At 42.1% G+C, this 18426-nt stretch overlaps 1 protein-coding gene across 4 annotated transcripts in view; it reads right to left on the bottom strand.

Moving 5' to 3' along the window:
• The window catches only part of sugct (succinyl-CoA:glutarate-CoA transferase), a 237238-nt gene that overhangs the window by 139557 nt on the left and 79255 nt on the right, over positions 1–18426 (bottom strand). The gene's annotated exons all lie outside the window — the stretch shown is intronic.

An 18426-nucleotide genomic window follows, 5' to 3' on the forward strand; every position in this document is an offset into this window, starting at 1 on the left:
TAATTAATGCACTCCTTGCCTGGTCCGTGAGTTTTGGTGGGCGCCCCGTTCTTGGCAGGTTTGTTGTGGTGCCATATTCTTCAAATTTTTTAAATAATTAATTTAATGGTGCTCCATGGGATGTTCAAAGTTTCTGATTTTTTTGTATAACCCAACCCTGATCTGTACTTCTCCACAACTTTGTCCCTGACCTGTTTGGAGAGCTCCTTGGTCTTCATGGTGCCGCTTGCTTGGTGGTGCCCCTTGCATAGTGGTGTTGCAGAATTTGGGGCCAGAACAGGTGTATATATACTGAGATCATGTGACAGATCATGTGACACTTAAATAAAGTCCACCTGTGTGCAATCTAACTAATTACGTGACTTCTGACGGTAATTGTGTCACGGATTCTGCCGAGGCTGCTCCTCCTCCTTGCTCGGGCAGGCTTCGGCGTTCGTCGTCCCCGGAGTACTAGCTACTGCCGATCGATGTTTTCGGTGTTTGTCTTGTGTTGTCTAGTTTATACACCTGTTGCTTATTAGTGTTGATTGTGTAGCATATAAGTTCCCTTGTTTTACGTTTGGCCTTTGTGTGTTGTTGTGTATTGTCTCGTTGATGTTCGGCATAGCTATGTCGCCTCATTACGCACAGGGTGTTTTTCCCCTCCAGTGTTTTGGAGACTTTTGTTTGTGCGTTTGCATTCAGTTAAGTAGTCATCCTGATTCTCTGTGTCCTGCGTCTGACTTCACTTGCCGCGTACACATCACCCTTTTGACAAATTGGTTGCACCAGCTCTTATTTAGGGGCTTCATAGCAAAGGGGGTGAAATATATATGCACGCACCACTTTTCCGTTATTTATTTTTTAGAATTTTGGACTTTGTTGTGTATGTCCACATGAAATCCAAATAAAAATCCATTTAAATTACAGGTTGTGATGCAACAAAATACGAAAAAACGCCAAGGGGGATGAATACTTTTGCAAGGCACTTGGATGTACTGGAGGCATTTCATTATTGTATTCTAACACACCATCACGGAAAGATAAACAATGTAAACCATGTCCCTTAAATAAATAACTTTTATAAAAGTAAAATTGCCTCTCAGAGATAGCTAACCAGGGTTGACAGGTGACACAAAAGTTCCCAGCCCAATGCCGAGAGGGGTGAATACTTTCGCAAGCCACTGTATCTGCATTTGCATTTGTTTAAGCTGTTTTCTAATTACATTTATTTGGATACTCATACTGCAACTGTAGAAATAAAAAACATCAATTGTGGCCGAAAAGGTACTGGCAACCCATGGTTGAATCTGACCTACTGCCAAGAACAATTGCACTCACTCACAGTTTTCTCTGTAGATATGAGAGGAGGAATGAGACTTTGAAAATAATGTTCATGGTGACATTGCGTTGGCACTACACAGGCTCCATTAATCAGTTATAAAGTCCTAGCAGCCCAACGATATCTCTTAACGTTAGCCTTGCCGCCTACATGCAACATACAGCCATGCTACTGTATGGTAATGGTTGAACCTGAGCCATCTCCCTGTGGGACCTACGTAAAATGACTAGGCAGGTGTCAGAGAAGGCCTTGCCTTGGTCTGCTGCAACCTGCAGAAGTCACTGCTCCTGGCGACATCGGTTTAGCTACACCGCTTGGACGTCTGCTTGTTGGGGTGGATTTGAAGCTCCGCCGGGCCCAGATTATCCCCTTGCTTGTAAATGGTTGGTGGAAAAGTCTGCTTTGAAACAACACCAAGGTCTGTAATTATCTGTTATTGTGTGCAGCTGTCTGGATAATTTAGACCCGCGTTCGCTAGAGAAAAAACGAGGGTAAGGGGAAAATTAACCTTGTGCAAACCTTTGGCAATCATTCTGTATGTCAAGAACTCTTTGTCCTAGTATCATGTGCTTTTTTCAACAAGTCATGGAACTCTCTCTCCCTGCATATGTGTAACATAATATATTGAACATTGTGTGTCACCTGGCTTTCAAATCATAAAGTGTTTTCAGAAAGTATTCACACCCCTTGACTTTTTCCACATTTTATTGTGTTACAGCATGAATTTAAAATTACATTGAGATTTTGTGTCACTGGCCTACATGCAATACCCCATAATGTCAAAGTGGAATTATGTTTTTAGATATGTTTAGAAATGAATTATAAATGAAAAGCTGAAATATCGAGTCAATTAAACTATTCAACCCCTTTGTTATAGCTTGCCTAAATAAATTCAGGAGTAAAAATGTGCCTAACAAGGCACATAATAAGTTGCATGGACTCACTGTGTACAATAATAGGGTTTAACATTTTTTTATGAATTCCTCATATATGTACCACACACATACAATTATCTGTAAAGTCCCTCAGTTGAGCAGTGAATTTCAAGCACAGATTCAACCACAAAGAACAGGGACGTTTTCTAATGCCTCGCAACGAAGGGCACCTATTGGTAGATACAATAGGTAAAAAAATAAAATAAACATTTAAGCATGGCAAAGTTATTAATTACACTTTGGATGGTGTATCAATACACTCAGTCACTACAAAGATACAGGCGTCCTTCCTAACTCAGTTGCCGGGGAGGAAGGAAAGCGCTCAGGGATTTCACATATGGCTGCATCATATTATTATGGGTATGCTTGTCATCGGCAAGGATAAAAATAAACGAAATTGAGCTAAGTACAGGCAAAATTCTAAAGGAAACCTGGTTCAGTCTACTTTCCAACAGACACAAACTCACCCTTCAGCAGGACAACGTAAAATACAAGGCCAAATATACACTTAAGTTGCTTATCAAGACAACAATGAATGTTCCTGAGTGGCCTAGTTACAGTTTTGACTTAACCTTTTCACATGTGAGTTCCAAATATCTAACGGTCGCCCCCAGCATGAGTTGATGAATGCACTCACTGTTCCAAAATGTGATTGTTAAGCAACAGGACAGTTAACACACGCTGTCTGCTAATTATCTATAGGCTATGTTTCAACTTGTCAAGTTTTATTTTCTAACAACAGTTTGAATTGAGGTGTGTTCCGCCTCCTCATTAATTCACAAAGAAGTAGCCCATTTCAGTGTTGCGGACAATTTATGTTTGAGGCTTTACTGAGCCGGACAAACTTCTCTCTTCGAGGAGAGCCCAAGCACTTCACCAATGTTTCCGCAGATCAAGTATGCAGATATTTGCGCAGTCTTGAACGAATTGGCACATATTCTGGCTGGCACTCGCATTGCCTTCCTTGTGGTTTTCCTTACAAATAATAACTTTGGACATGTGTGCGTTCCTATCCAAGTAAGTGCCTTATTTTCTGTATATTGTGTTGTTGTTTCTACTGAAGCATACAGTATGTACTGTATGTACAGTGGGGAGAACAAGTGTTTGATACACTGCCGATTTTGCAGGTTTTCCTACTTACAAAGCATGTAGAGGTCTGTAATTTTTTTTAAATATAGGTACACTTCAACTGTGAGAGACGGAATCTAAAACAAAAATCCAGAAAATAACATTGTATGATTTTTAAGTAATTAATTTGCATTTTATTGCATGACATAAGTATTTGATACATCAGAAAAGCAGAACTTAATATTTGGTACAGAAACCTTTGTTTGCAATTACAGAGATCATACGTTTCCTGTAGGTCTTGACCAGGTTTGCACACACTGCAGCAGGGATTTTGGCCCACTCCTCCATACAGACCTTCTCCAGATCCTTCAGGTTCCGGGGCTGTCGCTGGGCAATACGGACTTTCAGCTCCCTCCAAAGATTTTCTATTGGGTTCAGGTCTGGAGACTGGCTAGGCCACTCCAGGACCTTGAGATGCTTCTTACGGAGCCACTCCTTAGTTGCCCTGGCTGTGTGTTTCGGGTCGTTGTCATGCTGGAAGACCCAGCCACGACCCATCTTCAATGCTCTTACTGAGGGAAGGAGGTTGTTGGCCAAGATCTCGCGATACATGGCCCCATCCATCCTCCCCTCAATACGGTGCAGTCGTCCTGTCCCCTTTGCAGAAAAGCATCCCCAAAGAATGATGTTTCCACCTCCATGCTTCACGGTTGGGATGGTGTTCTTGGTGTTGTACTCATCCCTCTTCTTCCTCCAAACACGGCGAGTGGAGTTTAGACCAAAAAGCTATATTTTTGTCTCATCAGACCACATGACCTTCTCCCCTTCCTCCTCTGGATCATCCAGATGGTCATTGGCAAACTTCAGACGGACCTGGACATGCGCTGGCTTGAGCAGGGGGACCTTGCGTGCGCTGCAGGATTTTAATCCATGACGGCGTAGTGTGTTACTAATGGTTTTCTTTGAGGCTGTGGTCCCAGCTCTCTTCAGGTCATTGACCAGGTCCTGCCGTGTAGTTCTGGGCTGATCCCTCACCTTCCTCATGATCATTGATGCCCCACGAGGTGAGATCTTGCATGGAGCCCCAGACCGAGTGTGATTGACCGTCATCTTGAACTTCTTCCATTTTCTAATAATTGCGCCAACAGTTGTTGCCTTCTCACCAAGCTGCTTGCCTATTGTCCTGTAGCCCATCCCAGCCTTGTGCAGGTCTACAATTGTATCCCTGATGTCCTTACACAGCTCTCTGGTCTTGGCCATTGTGGAGAGGTTGGAGTCTGTTTGATTGAGTGTGTGGACAGGTGTCTTTTATACAGGTAACGAGTTCAAACAGGTGCAGTTAATACAGGTAATGAGTGGAGAACAGGAGGGCTTCTTGAAGAAAAACTAACAGGTCTGTGAGAGCCGGAATTCTTACTGGTTGGTAGGTGATCAAATACTTATGTCATGCAATAAAATGCAAATTAATCACTTAAAAATCATACAATGTGATTTTCTGGATTTTTGTTTTATATTCCGTCTCTCGCAGTTGAAGTGTACCTATTATACAAATTACAGACCTCTACATGCTTTGTAAGTAGGAAAACCTGCAAAAACTGCAGTGTATCAAATACTTGTTCTCCCCACTGTATGTATGTATGGAGCATAATGCATTTACAGCTTTATTCACGTTTTCAAGTACTGGTGACAAATAATGCATTCTGATTATTGCATAGATTGTAAATGGACACCTATTATGTGTGTAAAATACTTTTTTTGAAGGTTCTACTGATTATAATGCACTAATGCTAAGCTATTTGCCAGCTAATATGTGTGGTGCCATGTTTGTTGACATTATAGAATGCATTCTGGGTGTCACGTAAACGTCTGTCAGACCAAAGAGGTTAAATTGAGTTGAAGGGTAACCTTCCGGAAGTGAATGAAGGGAAGTGAATGATCGTAGACAACACACCCCCTTCAACATTCATACTGCAAACAGACCAAACTCATCTTGTCTCCTCTTATCATCTTTGGTTGACGTGAAAAAACAAACATGGCGGTGCGCACAAACTACCCATCATCGGATTACTTTCGATTTCTAGAAAATGTTTTACTCAATTATTTTGATCAATGGTGAGCTCACCCGTGATGTGATGAATTATAAATAGTAATTGATATTAGCTAATTCATATTGAGGTTTCTGACAGCCAAGAGTTATCTAAATATGTCCGCTTGTGTTACGTCAATCTTTCCTCAGTTAGTGCTAGGACTAATGTACCCTACATTTTCCGGTTTGAATGATTGTGTATGCTCTCGCTACTTCTGTGAATGTCTGAACATTGCATCCAAAAATAAACTGGTCACATTCAGGACATAATTTTGTAAGGACTGTGTTTGTGCAAAATGTTTCTGTGAAAAAACAGTGTGGTTAGCTCCAATTCTGACACTTGCGTCAATCGAAACTGGACATTCTAAATAAGCGTTCTAATCACACCAGTTTGAGCGTACGCTGCAGGGACCACTGTAGAATGATCACACCCGTTTGTTGGAACGTGTGAAAAGGTTAAAAGACCTGAAAATGGATGTCAAGCAATGATCAACAACCGACTTGACAGAGCTTGAATAATTTCCAGGAATTGTGTACAGAATTTTTTTTAAAGAATAACGTGCAAATATTGTACAATCCAGGTGTGCAAAGCTCTTAGAGACATACCCAGAAAGACTCACAGCTGTAATCGCTGCCAAAGGTGCTTCTACAAAGTATTGACTCAGGGGTGTGAATACTTATTTAAATGACATTTTTCTGATGATCGTGGACTTCAGGAAACAGAAGAGGGAGTAGAAGGTGGAAAGTTTTAAGTTCCTCGGCGTACATATCACTGACAAACTGAAATGGTCCACCCACACAGACAGTGTAGTGAAGAAGGCGCAACAGCGTCTCGTCAACTTCAGGAGTCTGAACATAAAACCCTCAACAACCTTTACAGACGCACAATTGAGAGCATCCTCTTGGGCTGTATCACCGCCTGGTATGGCAACTTCACCGTCCACAACCGCAGGGCTCTCCAGAGGGTGGTGCGGTCTGCATAACGTAGCACCGGGGGCAAACTACCTGCCCTCCAGGACACCTACAGCACCCAATGTCACAGGAAGGCCAAAAACATATTCAAGGACAACTACCACGCGAGCTACTGCCTGTTCACCCCGCTATCTTCCAGAAGGTGAGGTCAGTACAGGTCCATCAAAGCTGGGACTGAGACTGAAAAACAGCTTCTATCTCAAGGCCATCAGACTGTTAAACAGCCATCACTAGCACAGAGGCACTGCTGCCTACATACAGACTTGAAAATCACTGGCCACTTTAATAAATGGAACACTAGTCACTTTAATAATGCCACTTTAATGATAAACAGGCGCCTCACAGGTCCTCAACTGGCAGCTTCATTAAATAGTACCCGCAAAACACCAGTCTCAACATCAACAGTGAAGCAGCGACTCCGGGATGCTGACCTTCTAGGCAGAGTTGCAAAGAAAAAGCCATATCTCAGACTGCCCATCTGAATCTTTTATTTTTATTGGCCAGTCAGAGATATGGCTTTTTCTTTGCAACTCTGCCTAGAAGGTCAGCATCCCGGAGTCGCCTCTTCACTGTTGACGTTGAGACTGGTGTTTTGCGGGTTCTATTTAATGAAGCTGCCAGTTGAGGACCTGTGAGGCGTCTGTTTCTCAAACTAGACACTCTAATGTATTTGTCCCCTTGCTCAGTTGTGCACCGGGGCCTCCCACTCCTCATTCTATTCTGGTTAGAGCCAGTTTGCGCTGTTCTGTGAAGGGAGCAGTACGCAGCATTGTATGAGATTTTCAGTTTCTTGGCAATTTCTCGCATGGAATAACCTTCATTTCTCAGAACAAGAATAGACAGACGAGTTTCAGAAGAAAGTTCTTTGTTTCTGGCCATTTTGAGCCTGTAATCGAACCCACAATTGCTGATGCTGCAGATACTCAACTAGTCTCAATAAGGCCAGTTTTATTGCTTCTTTAAATCAGCACAACAGTTTTCAGCTGTGCTAACATAATTTCAAAAGTGTTTTCTAATGGTCAAATAACCTTTTAAAATGATAAACTTGGATTAGCAAACACAACGTGCCATTGGAACACAGGACAGATGGTTGCTGATAATGGGCCTCTGTACGCCTATGTAGATATTCCATTAAAAATCAGCCGTTTCCAGCTACAATAGCCATTTACAACATTAACAATGTCTACATTGTATTTCGGATGAATTCAATGTTATTTTAATGGACAAAATAATTGCTTTTCTTTCGAAAACAAGGACATGTCTAAGTGACCCCAAACTTTTGAACGGTAGTGTATATATACTGTCTTCAATACTATCTATTGTATCTTAGCCTATGCCGCACTGACAATGGCATTGCTCATATATTTATTTATTCTTATTCCATTCCTTTAGATTTGTGTGTATTAGGTTTTTGTTATGGAACTGTTAGATATTACCTGCTAGATATTGCTGCACTGTTGGAACTAGAAGCACAAGCATTTCGCTACACTCGCAATAACATCTGCTAACCATGTGTATGTGACCAATACATTTGATTTGATTTTTTATTTGATTTGGGTGTGAGTACTTACAGTACCTTAAAGTAATGATGGACTGTCCTTTCTCTTTGCTTACTTGAGCTGTTCATGCCATAATACGGTCTTTTACCAAATAGGGCTATCTTCTGTATACCACCCCTACCTTGTCACAACACAACTGATTGGCTCAAACGCATTAAGACGGAAATAAATTCCACAAATTAACTTTTAACAAGGCACACCTGTTAATTGAAATGCATTCCAGGTGATTACCTCATGAAGCTGGTTGAGAGAATGCCAAGAGTGTGCAAAGCTGTCATCAAGGCAAAGGGTGGCTACCTTGAAGAATTTCAAATATAAAATATTTTTTTATTTGTTTAACACTTTTTGGTTACTACATGATTCCATAGTTTATGTCTTCACTATTATTCTACAATGTAGAACATAGTAAAAATAAATAACAACCCTGGAATGAGTAGGTGTGTCCAAACTTTTGACTGGTAAATTAGATATTTCTGTATTTATTTTTCAATACATTTTCACACATTTCAAAAAAACATGTTTCCACTATGGAGTATTGTCTAAAGATGGGTGAGAAAAAAAAATGAATACAGTGGGGGAAAAAAGTATTTAGTCAGCCACCAATTGTGCAAGTTCTCCCACTTAAAAAGATGAGAGAGGCCTGTAATTTTCATCATAGGTACACGTCAACTAGACAGACAAATTGAGAAGAAAAAAATGCTTTGTTTGTAAATTATGTTGGAGTGTGCCCCTGGCTATCCGTCAATAAAAAACAGTATTTGCTTAATCAAGGAATTTGAAATGGTTTATACTTTTACTTTTGATACTTAAGTACATTTTAGCAATTCCATTTACTTTTGATAATTAAGTAGAGTGGGGAAGAAAAGTATTTAGTCAGCCACCAATTGTGCAAGTTCTCCCACTTAAAAAGATGACAGAGGCCTGTAATTTTCATCATAGGTACACGTCAACTATGACAGACAAATTGAGAAGAAAAAAATCCAGAAAATCACATTGTAGGATTTTTAATGAATTTATTTGCAAATTATGGTGGAAAATAGGTATTTGGTCACCTACAAACAAGCAAGATTTCTGGCTCTCACAGACCTGTAACTTCTTCTTTAAGAGGCTCCTCTGTCCTCCACTCGTTGCCTGTATTAATGGCACCTGTTTGAACTTCAAAATAAAAGACACCTGTCCACAACTTCAAACAGTCACACTCCAAATTCCACTATGGCCAAGACATAAGAGCTGTCAAAGGACACCAGAAACAAAATTGTAGACCTGCACCAGGCTGGGAAGACTGAATCTGCAATAGGTAAGCAGCTTGGTTTGAAGAAATCAACTGTGGGAGCAATTATTAGGAAATGGAAGACATACAAGACCACTGATAATCTCCCTCGATCTGGGGCTCCACGCAAGATCTCACCCCGTGGGGTCAAAATGATCACAAGAACGGTGAGCAAAAATCCCAGAACCACACGGGGGGACCTAGTGAATGACCTGCAGAGAGCTGGGACCAAAGGAAAAAAAAGCCTACCATCAGTAACACACTACGCCGCCAGGGACTCAAATCCTGCAGTGCCAGACGTGTCCCCCTGCTTAAGCCAGTACATGTCCAGGCCCATCTGAAGTTTGCTAGAGTGCATTTGGATGATCCAGAAGAGGATTGGAAGAATGTCATATGGTCAGATGAAACCAAAATAGAACTTTTTGGTAAAAACTCAACTCGTCGTGTTTGGAGGACAAAGAATGCTGAGTTGCATCCAAAGAACACCATACCTACTGTGAAGCATGGGGGTGGAAACATCATGCTTTGTGGCTGTGTTTCTGCAAAGGGACCAGGACGACTGATCCATGTAAAGGAAAGAATGAATGGGGCCATGTATCGTGAGATTTTGAGTGAAAACCTCCTTCCATCACAAGGGCATTGAAGATGAAACGTGGCTGGGTCTTTCAGCATGACAATGATCCCAAACACACCGCCCGGGCAACGAAGGAGTGGCTTCGTAAGAATCATTTCAAGGTCCTGTAGTGGCCTAGCCAGTCTCCAGATCTCAACCCCATAGAAAATCTTTGGAGGGAGTTGAAAGTCCGTGTTGCCCAGCGACAGCCCAAAAACATCACTGCTCTAGAGGAGATCTGCATGGAGGAATGGGCCAAAATACCTGCAACAGTGTGTGAAAACCTTGTGAAGACTTACAGAAAACATTTGACCTGTGTCATTGCCAACAAAGGGTGTATAACAAAGTATTGAGAAACTTTTGTTATTGACCAAATACTTATTTTCCACCATAATTTGCAAATAAATTCATTAAAAATCCTACAATGTGATTTTCAGGATTTTTTTTCCTCATTTTGTCTTTCATAGTTGACGTGTACCTATGATGAAAATTGCAGGCCTCTCTCATCTTTTTAAGTGGGAGAACTTGCACAATTGGTGGCTGACTAAATACTTTTTTCCCCCACTGTACTTTTTGAAGGCACTGTATATTACTGCATTGCCCAGCAAAACAGGTGACTCTTAGAACTAACCGTCAGGGCCGGCTCCAGGCATAAGCGACATAAGCGGTCGCTTAGGGCCCCACGCCGCTAGGGGGCCCCCAACCCCCTAGCGGCCTTTTTATTTTTGTATCAGTCGTGTACTCAACTTACTAGAATAGACAATCTCACTCAGATATCATTAATTAAGTGACAATGCCAGAGAAGTAGCCACATTTGCTGAAGCTGTTTTCTAGTGACATTTATTTGGATACACAATGAGCTACTGAGGAGCGATTTCGTCTGGCACAGAAAATGTGCTCACTCGTCAGGACACAGTTGTTCAGAGGAGCTAGCCAACAACACAGCTAACACAATCACTTCAACTAAAGCTGGAAAGACTGCAAACTAGCTGTACTTGTTTTACCTTTTTCAATTGACATACATAAAAATGATGCCAGCTGATTCATGATTTCAACTGGCTGAGAAATGCTGCCTGCCTGTCTGTCTCGTCCAGACACGTTCATTACTATGGGACAGCTGGAGATCAAATTTGAATATTACTTTTTGGGGGGACATTTCGGAGAGACAGACATCAAGGTTTATACAAATCTTTGCTGTTGAAAACTAAATGTTGGTCTAAAAGAAATGTGAGATAATGCCTACATGCTTTTTATAGCGGAGATTAAGTTTATAAATTGATTGGCTGGGCTGATGAGACAGTGGATTTCACATGACTGGGAATACAGATATCAATATGTTGGTCACAGATACCTTAAAATAAAAAGGTAGAGGTGTGGATCAGAAAACCAGTCAGCATCTGGTGTGACCACACATCTCCTTCGCATAAAGTTGATCAGGCAGTTGAGTGTGGCCTGCGGAATGTTGTTCTACTCCTCTTCAATGGCTACGCGAAGTTGTTGGATATTGGCGGGAACTGGAACACGCTGTCGTACACGTCGATCCAGAGTATCCCAAACATGCTCAATGGGTGACATGTCTGGTGAGTATGCAGGCCATAGAAGAACTGCACCAATTTCAGCTTCCAGGAATTGTGTACAGATCCTTGCGACATGGGGCCATGCATTATCATGCTGAAACAAAAGGTGATGGCGGCGGATGAATGGCACGACAATGGGCCTCAGGATCTCGTCACGGTATCTCTGTGCATTAAAATTGCCATAGATCAAATGCAATTGTGTTTGTTGTCTGTAGCTTATGCCTGCCCATACCATAACCCCACCGCCACCATAAGGCACTCTGTTCACAATGTTCACACCAGCAAACCGCTCGCCTACATGACTGGTCTGCGGTTGTGAGGCCGGTTGGACGTACTGCCAAATTCTCAAAAATGACATTGTAGGCGGCTTATGGTAGAGAATTGAACATTAAATTATCTGGCATCCGCTCTGGTGGACATTCCTGCAGTCAGCAGCCAATTGCACGCTCCCTCAAAATTTGAGACATCTGTGGCATAGTGTTGTGTGACAAAACTGCACATTTTAGAGTGACCTTTTATTGTCCCCAGCACAAGGTGCACCTGTGTAATGATCATGTTGTTTAATCAACTTTTTGATATGCCACACCTGTCAGGTGGATTATCCTGGCAAAGGAGAAATGATCACTAACAGGGATGTAAACAAATTTGTGCACAAAATTTGAGAGAAATAAAATGTTTGTGCATATGGAACATTTCTGGGATCTTTTATTTCAGCTCATGAAACATTGGACCAACCCTTTACATGTTGCGTTTATATTTTTGTTTACTGTAGATTGTAGCGGGGTGAACAGGCCGTGACTCGAATGGCTGACGTCCTTGATGATCTTCTTGGCCTTCCTGTGACACTGGATGCTGTATATGTCCTGGAGGGCAGGCAGTGTGCCCCCGGTGACGCACCCTCTGGAGAGGCCTGCGGTTGCGGACGGTGCAATTGCAGTACCAGCGGTGATAAAGCCTGATAGGATGCTCTCAATGGTGCATCTGTAGAAGCTCATGAGGGTCTTAGGGGTCAAAACGAATTTCTTCAGGCTCCTGAGGTTGAAGAGGCGCTGTTACTTCACCACACTGTCTGGGTGGATGGACCATTTCAGGTTGTCTGTGATGTGCACGCCAAGTAACTTGAAGCTTTTCACCCTCTCCACTCAATGTGAATGGGGTTGTGGTCCCTCCACTGTCTCCTGAAGTCCACGATCAGTTCCTTCATTTTGTTGACATTGAAGGAGAGGTTATTTTCCTGGCACCACTCCGCCAGGGTTCTTCACCTCCTCCTTGTAGGCACTCGTCATTGTTTGTAATCAGGCCTACCACTGTTGTGTTGTCTGCAAACTAGATGATTGAGTTGGAGGTGTGCGTGGCCACGCAGTCATGGGTGAACAGGGAGTACAGGAGGGGGCTGAGCACGTACCCTTGTGGGGCCACCGTGTTGCCTACCTTCACCACCTGGGGTCGGCCCGTCAGAAAGTCCAGGACCCAGTTGCACAGGGTGGGGTTCAGACCCAGGACCCCAAGCTTAGTGATGAGCTAGGAGGGCACTATGGTGTTGAAGGCTGAGCTGTAGTCGATGAACATCATTCTTACATTGGTATTCCTCTTGTCCAAATGGGATAGGGCAGTGTGCAGTGCGATGGCAATTGCGTCATCAGTGGATCTGTTGGGGCGGTATGCAAATTGTAGTGGTCTAGGGTGTCGGGTAAGGTGGAGGTGATATGATCCTGACACAATTGAGTGCTACGTGGCCACAGTCATTTAGTTCAGTTACCTTCGCTTTCTTGGATACAGGAACAAAGGTGGACATCTTGAAGCAAGTGGGGACAACAGACTGGGATAGGGAGAGATTGAATATGTCCGTAAACATTCCAGCCAACTGGTCTGCACATGCTCTGAGGATGCGGCTAGGGATACTGTCTGGGCTGTCAGCCTTGCGAGATTTAACACACTTAAATGTCTTAAGTTGGTCACAGAGAACAAGACCTCATAGTCCTTGTCATTGAGTATAGAGATTAATATGGTGACTCCTATCACCCTGGAAGAGGTGTTCTTCACTGATATACTGTGTCCCTTAAACAATATAAACTACACTCTGATCCTATTATTGATCACACAATTTCTATTCCTCGCACAATTTAAAAACAACATAACTGGGAATCAAAATGGAATGCCCATACTCCAATACTTCACAATAATGCCTTGTGATCTAGAGTGCGACCTTTTACATCCCCCTAATGGTCTGAATTTGGAATCCGTACCCTTGCCGATATCATGGACAGTAATGGTTTGAGAACATTCCAAGATTTGAAAGACATACACAATACCAGGCAACTCCTTTTTTTTCTATATTTCCAGCTATGCTGGCCTATGGAGTCCCTTGGGAAACCCAACTACTGAACCAGCCAATGATGGGATTTATAAATAAATGATCTGGGCTCCCGAAAGGACTGATCTCTAATATATAAACAACTTTTGGAAAGCTCATATTCTGAGCTAGCTATTTAAAAAAAGTTTAGTCCACAGATCTAAGCGAATTGGAACAAACCTTTAACTGGAACAACATATGGAAAAAAATATGGCCTTGGCATCCTGTAATCCGAACCATCAATTTATACATTTTAAGTTTGCTCAGAGACTGTACTTAACACCAAGGAAAAGTAAAACAATGAAATTGGCCCCAACTTCCAACTGTTCACTGTGTCCCTTAAATCAGGTAGGCACATTCCTTCATATGATGTGGGAGTGCCCTGCAGTTAAATGCTTCTTGGACAAAGTGACAAATTTAATTTCGAGGTACAGTGCATTCGGAAAGTATTCAGACCCTTTCACTTTTTTCCAAATTTTGTTAGGTTACAGCCTTATTCTAAAATTGATAAAATTATGTTTTTTCCTCATCAATCTACACACAATACCCCATAATGACAAAGCAAAAACAAGTTTATAGATTTTATTTTGCAAATGTATAAAAAATAATAATATTTACATACGTTTTCAGATGCTTTACTCAGTACTTTGTTGAAGCACCTTTGGCAGCGAGTATAGCCTCGAGTCTTCTTCGGTATGACTCTACAAGCTTGGCACACCTGTATTTGGGGAGTTTCTCCCATTCTTCTCTGCAGATCCTCTCAAGCTGTCAGGTTAGATGGGGAGCGTCGCTGCACAGCTATTTTCAGGTCTCTCCAGAGATGTTCGATCGGGTTCAAGTCCGGGCTCTGGCTGGGCCACTCAAAGACATTCAGAGACTTGTCCTGAAGTCACTCCTGCGCGCTGTGTGCTTAGGGTCATTATCCTGTTCGCCCCAGTCTGAGGTCCTGAGTGCTCTGGAACAGGTTATCATCAAAGAATCTCTCTGTACTTTGCACCGTTCATCTTTCCCTCGATCCTGACTAGTCTCCATGTCCCTGCCGGTGAAAAATTCCCACGCCATGATGCTGCCACCACCATGCTTCACCGTAGGGATGGTATTGGCCAGGTGATGAGCGGTCCCTGGTTTCCTCCAGATGAGATTCTTGGCATTCAGGCCAAAGAGTTCAATCTTGGTTTCATCAGACCAGAGAATCTTGTTCTTCATGGTCTGAGAGTCCTTTAGGTGCTTTTTGGCAAACTCCAAGCGGGCTGTCATGTGCCATTAACTGAAGAGTGGCTTCCGTCTGGCCCCTCTATCATAAAGGCCTGATTGTTGCAGTGCTGCAGAGATGGTTGTCCTTCTGGAAGGTTCTCCCATCTCCACAGAGGAACTCTGGAGCTCTGTCAGAGTGACCATCGGGTTCCCTTACCAAGGCCCTTCTCCCCCGATTGCTCAGTTTGGCCAGGCGGCCAGCTCTAGGAAGAGTCTTGTTGGTTCCAAACCTCCATTTAAGAATGATGGAGGCCACTGTCTTCTTGGGGACCTTCAATGCTGCAGATATTTTTGGTACCCTTCCCCAGATCTGTGCCTCGACACAATCCTGTCTCGGAGCTCTACGGACAATTCCTTCTACCTCATGGCTTGGTTTTTGCTATGACATGCACTGTCAACGGTGGGACCTTATATAGACAGGTGTGTGCCTTTCCAAATCATGTCTGATCAATTTAAACTCCAATCTAGTTGTAAAAATATATCAATGGAAACAGGATGCACCTGAGCTCAATTCTGAGTCTCATAGCAAAGTGTCTGAATACTTATGTAAATAAGGTTTTTCCGTTTTTTATGGGGTATTGTGTGTAGGTTGATGAGGATACAAAAATATTTAATCAATTTTAGAATAAGGCTGTAATGTACCAAATGTGGAAAAAGTGAAGGGGTCTGAATACTTTCCAAAAGCACTGTAAATATTAAATGTGTTGCATCTACTATGTTACTTAACAATGATAGCTCTTTGAATCTGTCAATCAATCAGAGACGATTACTGTTGGCAGGCAGCACGACCGGGGGTGGGGCTTAGGGGATAAGTGGTGGGGGGGTGTGGGGGGCGGGTGGCCAGATAGAGCTATGGGGGGGGGGCGACTGACAACCAACCTGTGTTGCTAGGCGGGGTGGGAAGTGGTGGAAAACATGCTGGGGGGGAACTAGCAAAGGGCCTGCGTGTGTAGAATCAAATATATGAAAAACCCACTCTCTAGACAGCTGGAAATAAGACATGTATGACTACAGTACAATGCAGCGTTGTCTGGACCTTTACTGCGAGGCTACACATGTCAATATGAGATGGATAGCTCGTTATAACACAGTCCAGACAGAGCTGCTGAAAGGATAAATCAGACAAGGCTTACAGCCCAAATGAGTTGAGCATCATAAAAAAAAAGTCCTAGTGAAACAAAAGCCTTCCCTTTTTGTCTGCTTGCATGCGTAAGAATACCCCATCATATATCCATTCGCACATCTGGTTGCCATTTTGTGAATGTCCAACATCTGGGCCTGCCACCTGATATGATGGAGCCAGTGCATAGGAAATATCAAATATTAAAATTAATATTGTAGAGGACCGGATCCAGGTGGGGGGCCTGGCAGGGAGTTAACCAGGTTCACTTTGAAACACTGTGACTTTGGTGGAAGAGGTAAGCGCAGCCCACGTTCCACTGAGCTCGCAATAACCAGGCATTTTTCTATTCCTAAACATACTGTCATATGTATGATTTATTGAGATGGAACATGAGCAATGTGATATCGCACACATGCTACATCGGGAGGAAAAAGTACGTGTGAAACGATTGACCGTCGTAAAAAAAAATATGGTTGGAACGAGCAAACAGAACTCCAAACTCCAAACTTTTGGTATGTCTCCACTAGTACTTATGAGTAGCTAGATCATATTCTCTGTCCAAAGGTGAAGGTGACCAAACATGGAAACTGGGAAAACCGGTTTGGTTCTCATAGAACTTAAGACACTTGTTCATAGTTTACATACATCACCATAACCGAGCTTGCTGAAATAAGTAAATGAAATCAATGATGAGAGAATAGTCAATAGATAACTAAAATAGCAGTGCAGATAGCATTCTTTTGCTATGTGCGGAGACAAAATATGAGTAATGAATGTACAGGGGAATGCTACAGACTTTGTAGCACAGCAGAAAGAGCAATGTTCAAAAAATCCAGAGGTTCAGAGTTCAAATCCCAGGCGGGGTCATATTTTAGCTGAACAGTGTCCATTTACTTTAACATCCCCATACCATTGTATTACTTTACTTATAATGGTTTGATTTTATGTGAAGTTAATGTGATAACGTGACATGTAAAGCAACATGTGATAACATTAAACATTTTACATTTGAGTAATTTAGCAGATGCCCTTATCCAGAGTGACTTACAGTAGTGAGTATATACATTAAACTACACGTTCAAAAAACACCCGTTTGTGAAATGTCACATGAAGTGTTTCAAAAACACGTTTTCATATGTGTAATGTCTGCAAATTAACTTGGCATGCCTCACTTGAAATTGCATAACAAAAATGTATTGGATATTTTAGATGCGCTTATGGAACAAACTGCAGCAAAAACAAAATCATGTAATTTTATAGTAAACTACCGGCCACTGAGCTGTGGTGAAAATAGTGGAAACAACTTTGAATGTATTTCTACAGCTGTCGGGGGAAATGTGCTAGAATATGGTGTATTTGTTGTATGGTCTAAAATTTGTTGTATTTGTGCCAACCGTCAGTGGAAATGTTGCACCAGTTTAAGTGGTTTTATCATTATGTTGATGAAGGTTGAGCACCTCTTTTGACACTTTTAGCTCTGCAATCGCTTTGTAAGAACTTGTGACAATAAAGAGCTGCACTGTTAAGATGTTACTGTGCATTTTCCAGTAGCTTAATGGCAGCTGGTTCACAGGAAGAAAAAATGTTTAATTTTCAATAGCTTACTGTGAAGTAGTTGCAAGTGGGTTAATGTAAAATGCACAGTAACTTACTGTAGCCAATCTGTCACACTCACTGACCTGATGGTCTGGGAGGAAAGTGAATATTACAATTACATGGTGACTAGCTATAAATTAAATATTGTATGGCGCTCTAGTATCACATTAACTTATCTCAGCCGTTAACCCCCTAGAGTCGATTTCCATGTGGAAATCTAATTAGCGTAATAAAATAAAAACATCAAAATCCGTCAGTTTAAGCTAGATATATTGTTTGCATGGGCTGTGTCTCCATCCACTGCATCCGCCAATGTCACCCTCCCCCATCTGTGGTGAAAGGTGGCAGAGCGGTGTTTATCAGACCATGAGACATCCCGAAAATCGGTCTTCTCACAAAAACGTCTGTAGAGTCCGAATGGTTTGGCCTACAAACTACGGAAAGATGAGACTCTCAAGAAACATGATGGTGTTCTCCATTATGATCTACTACCCCCACAAGTACCATGGGACTACAGTGCATTCTGAAAATATTCAGACCCCTTGACATTTTCCACAATTTGTTACGTTACTGCCTTATTCTAAAATGGATACAATTATGTTTTTTCCTTATCAATCTACACACAATACCCCATAATGACAAAGCAAAAGCAAGGTTTTAGAAATGTTTGCTAATGTATTAAAAATAAAAAAACAGAAA

This window comes from Coregonus lavaretus, assembly GCF_964263955.1.
Source record: "Coregonus lavaretus genome assembly, chromosome: 2".
Taxonomy (NCBI): domain Eukaryota; kingdom Metazoa; phylum Chordata; class Actinopteri; order Salmoniformes; family Salmonidae; genus Coregonus; species Coregonus lavaretus.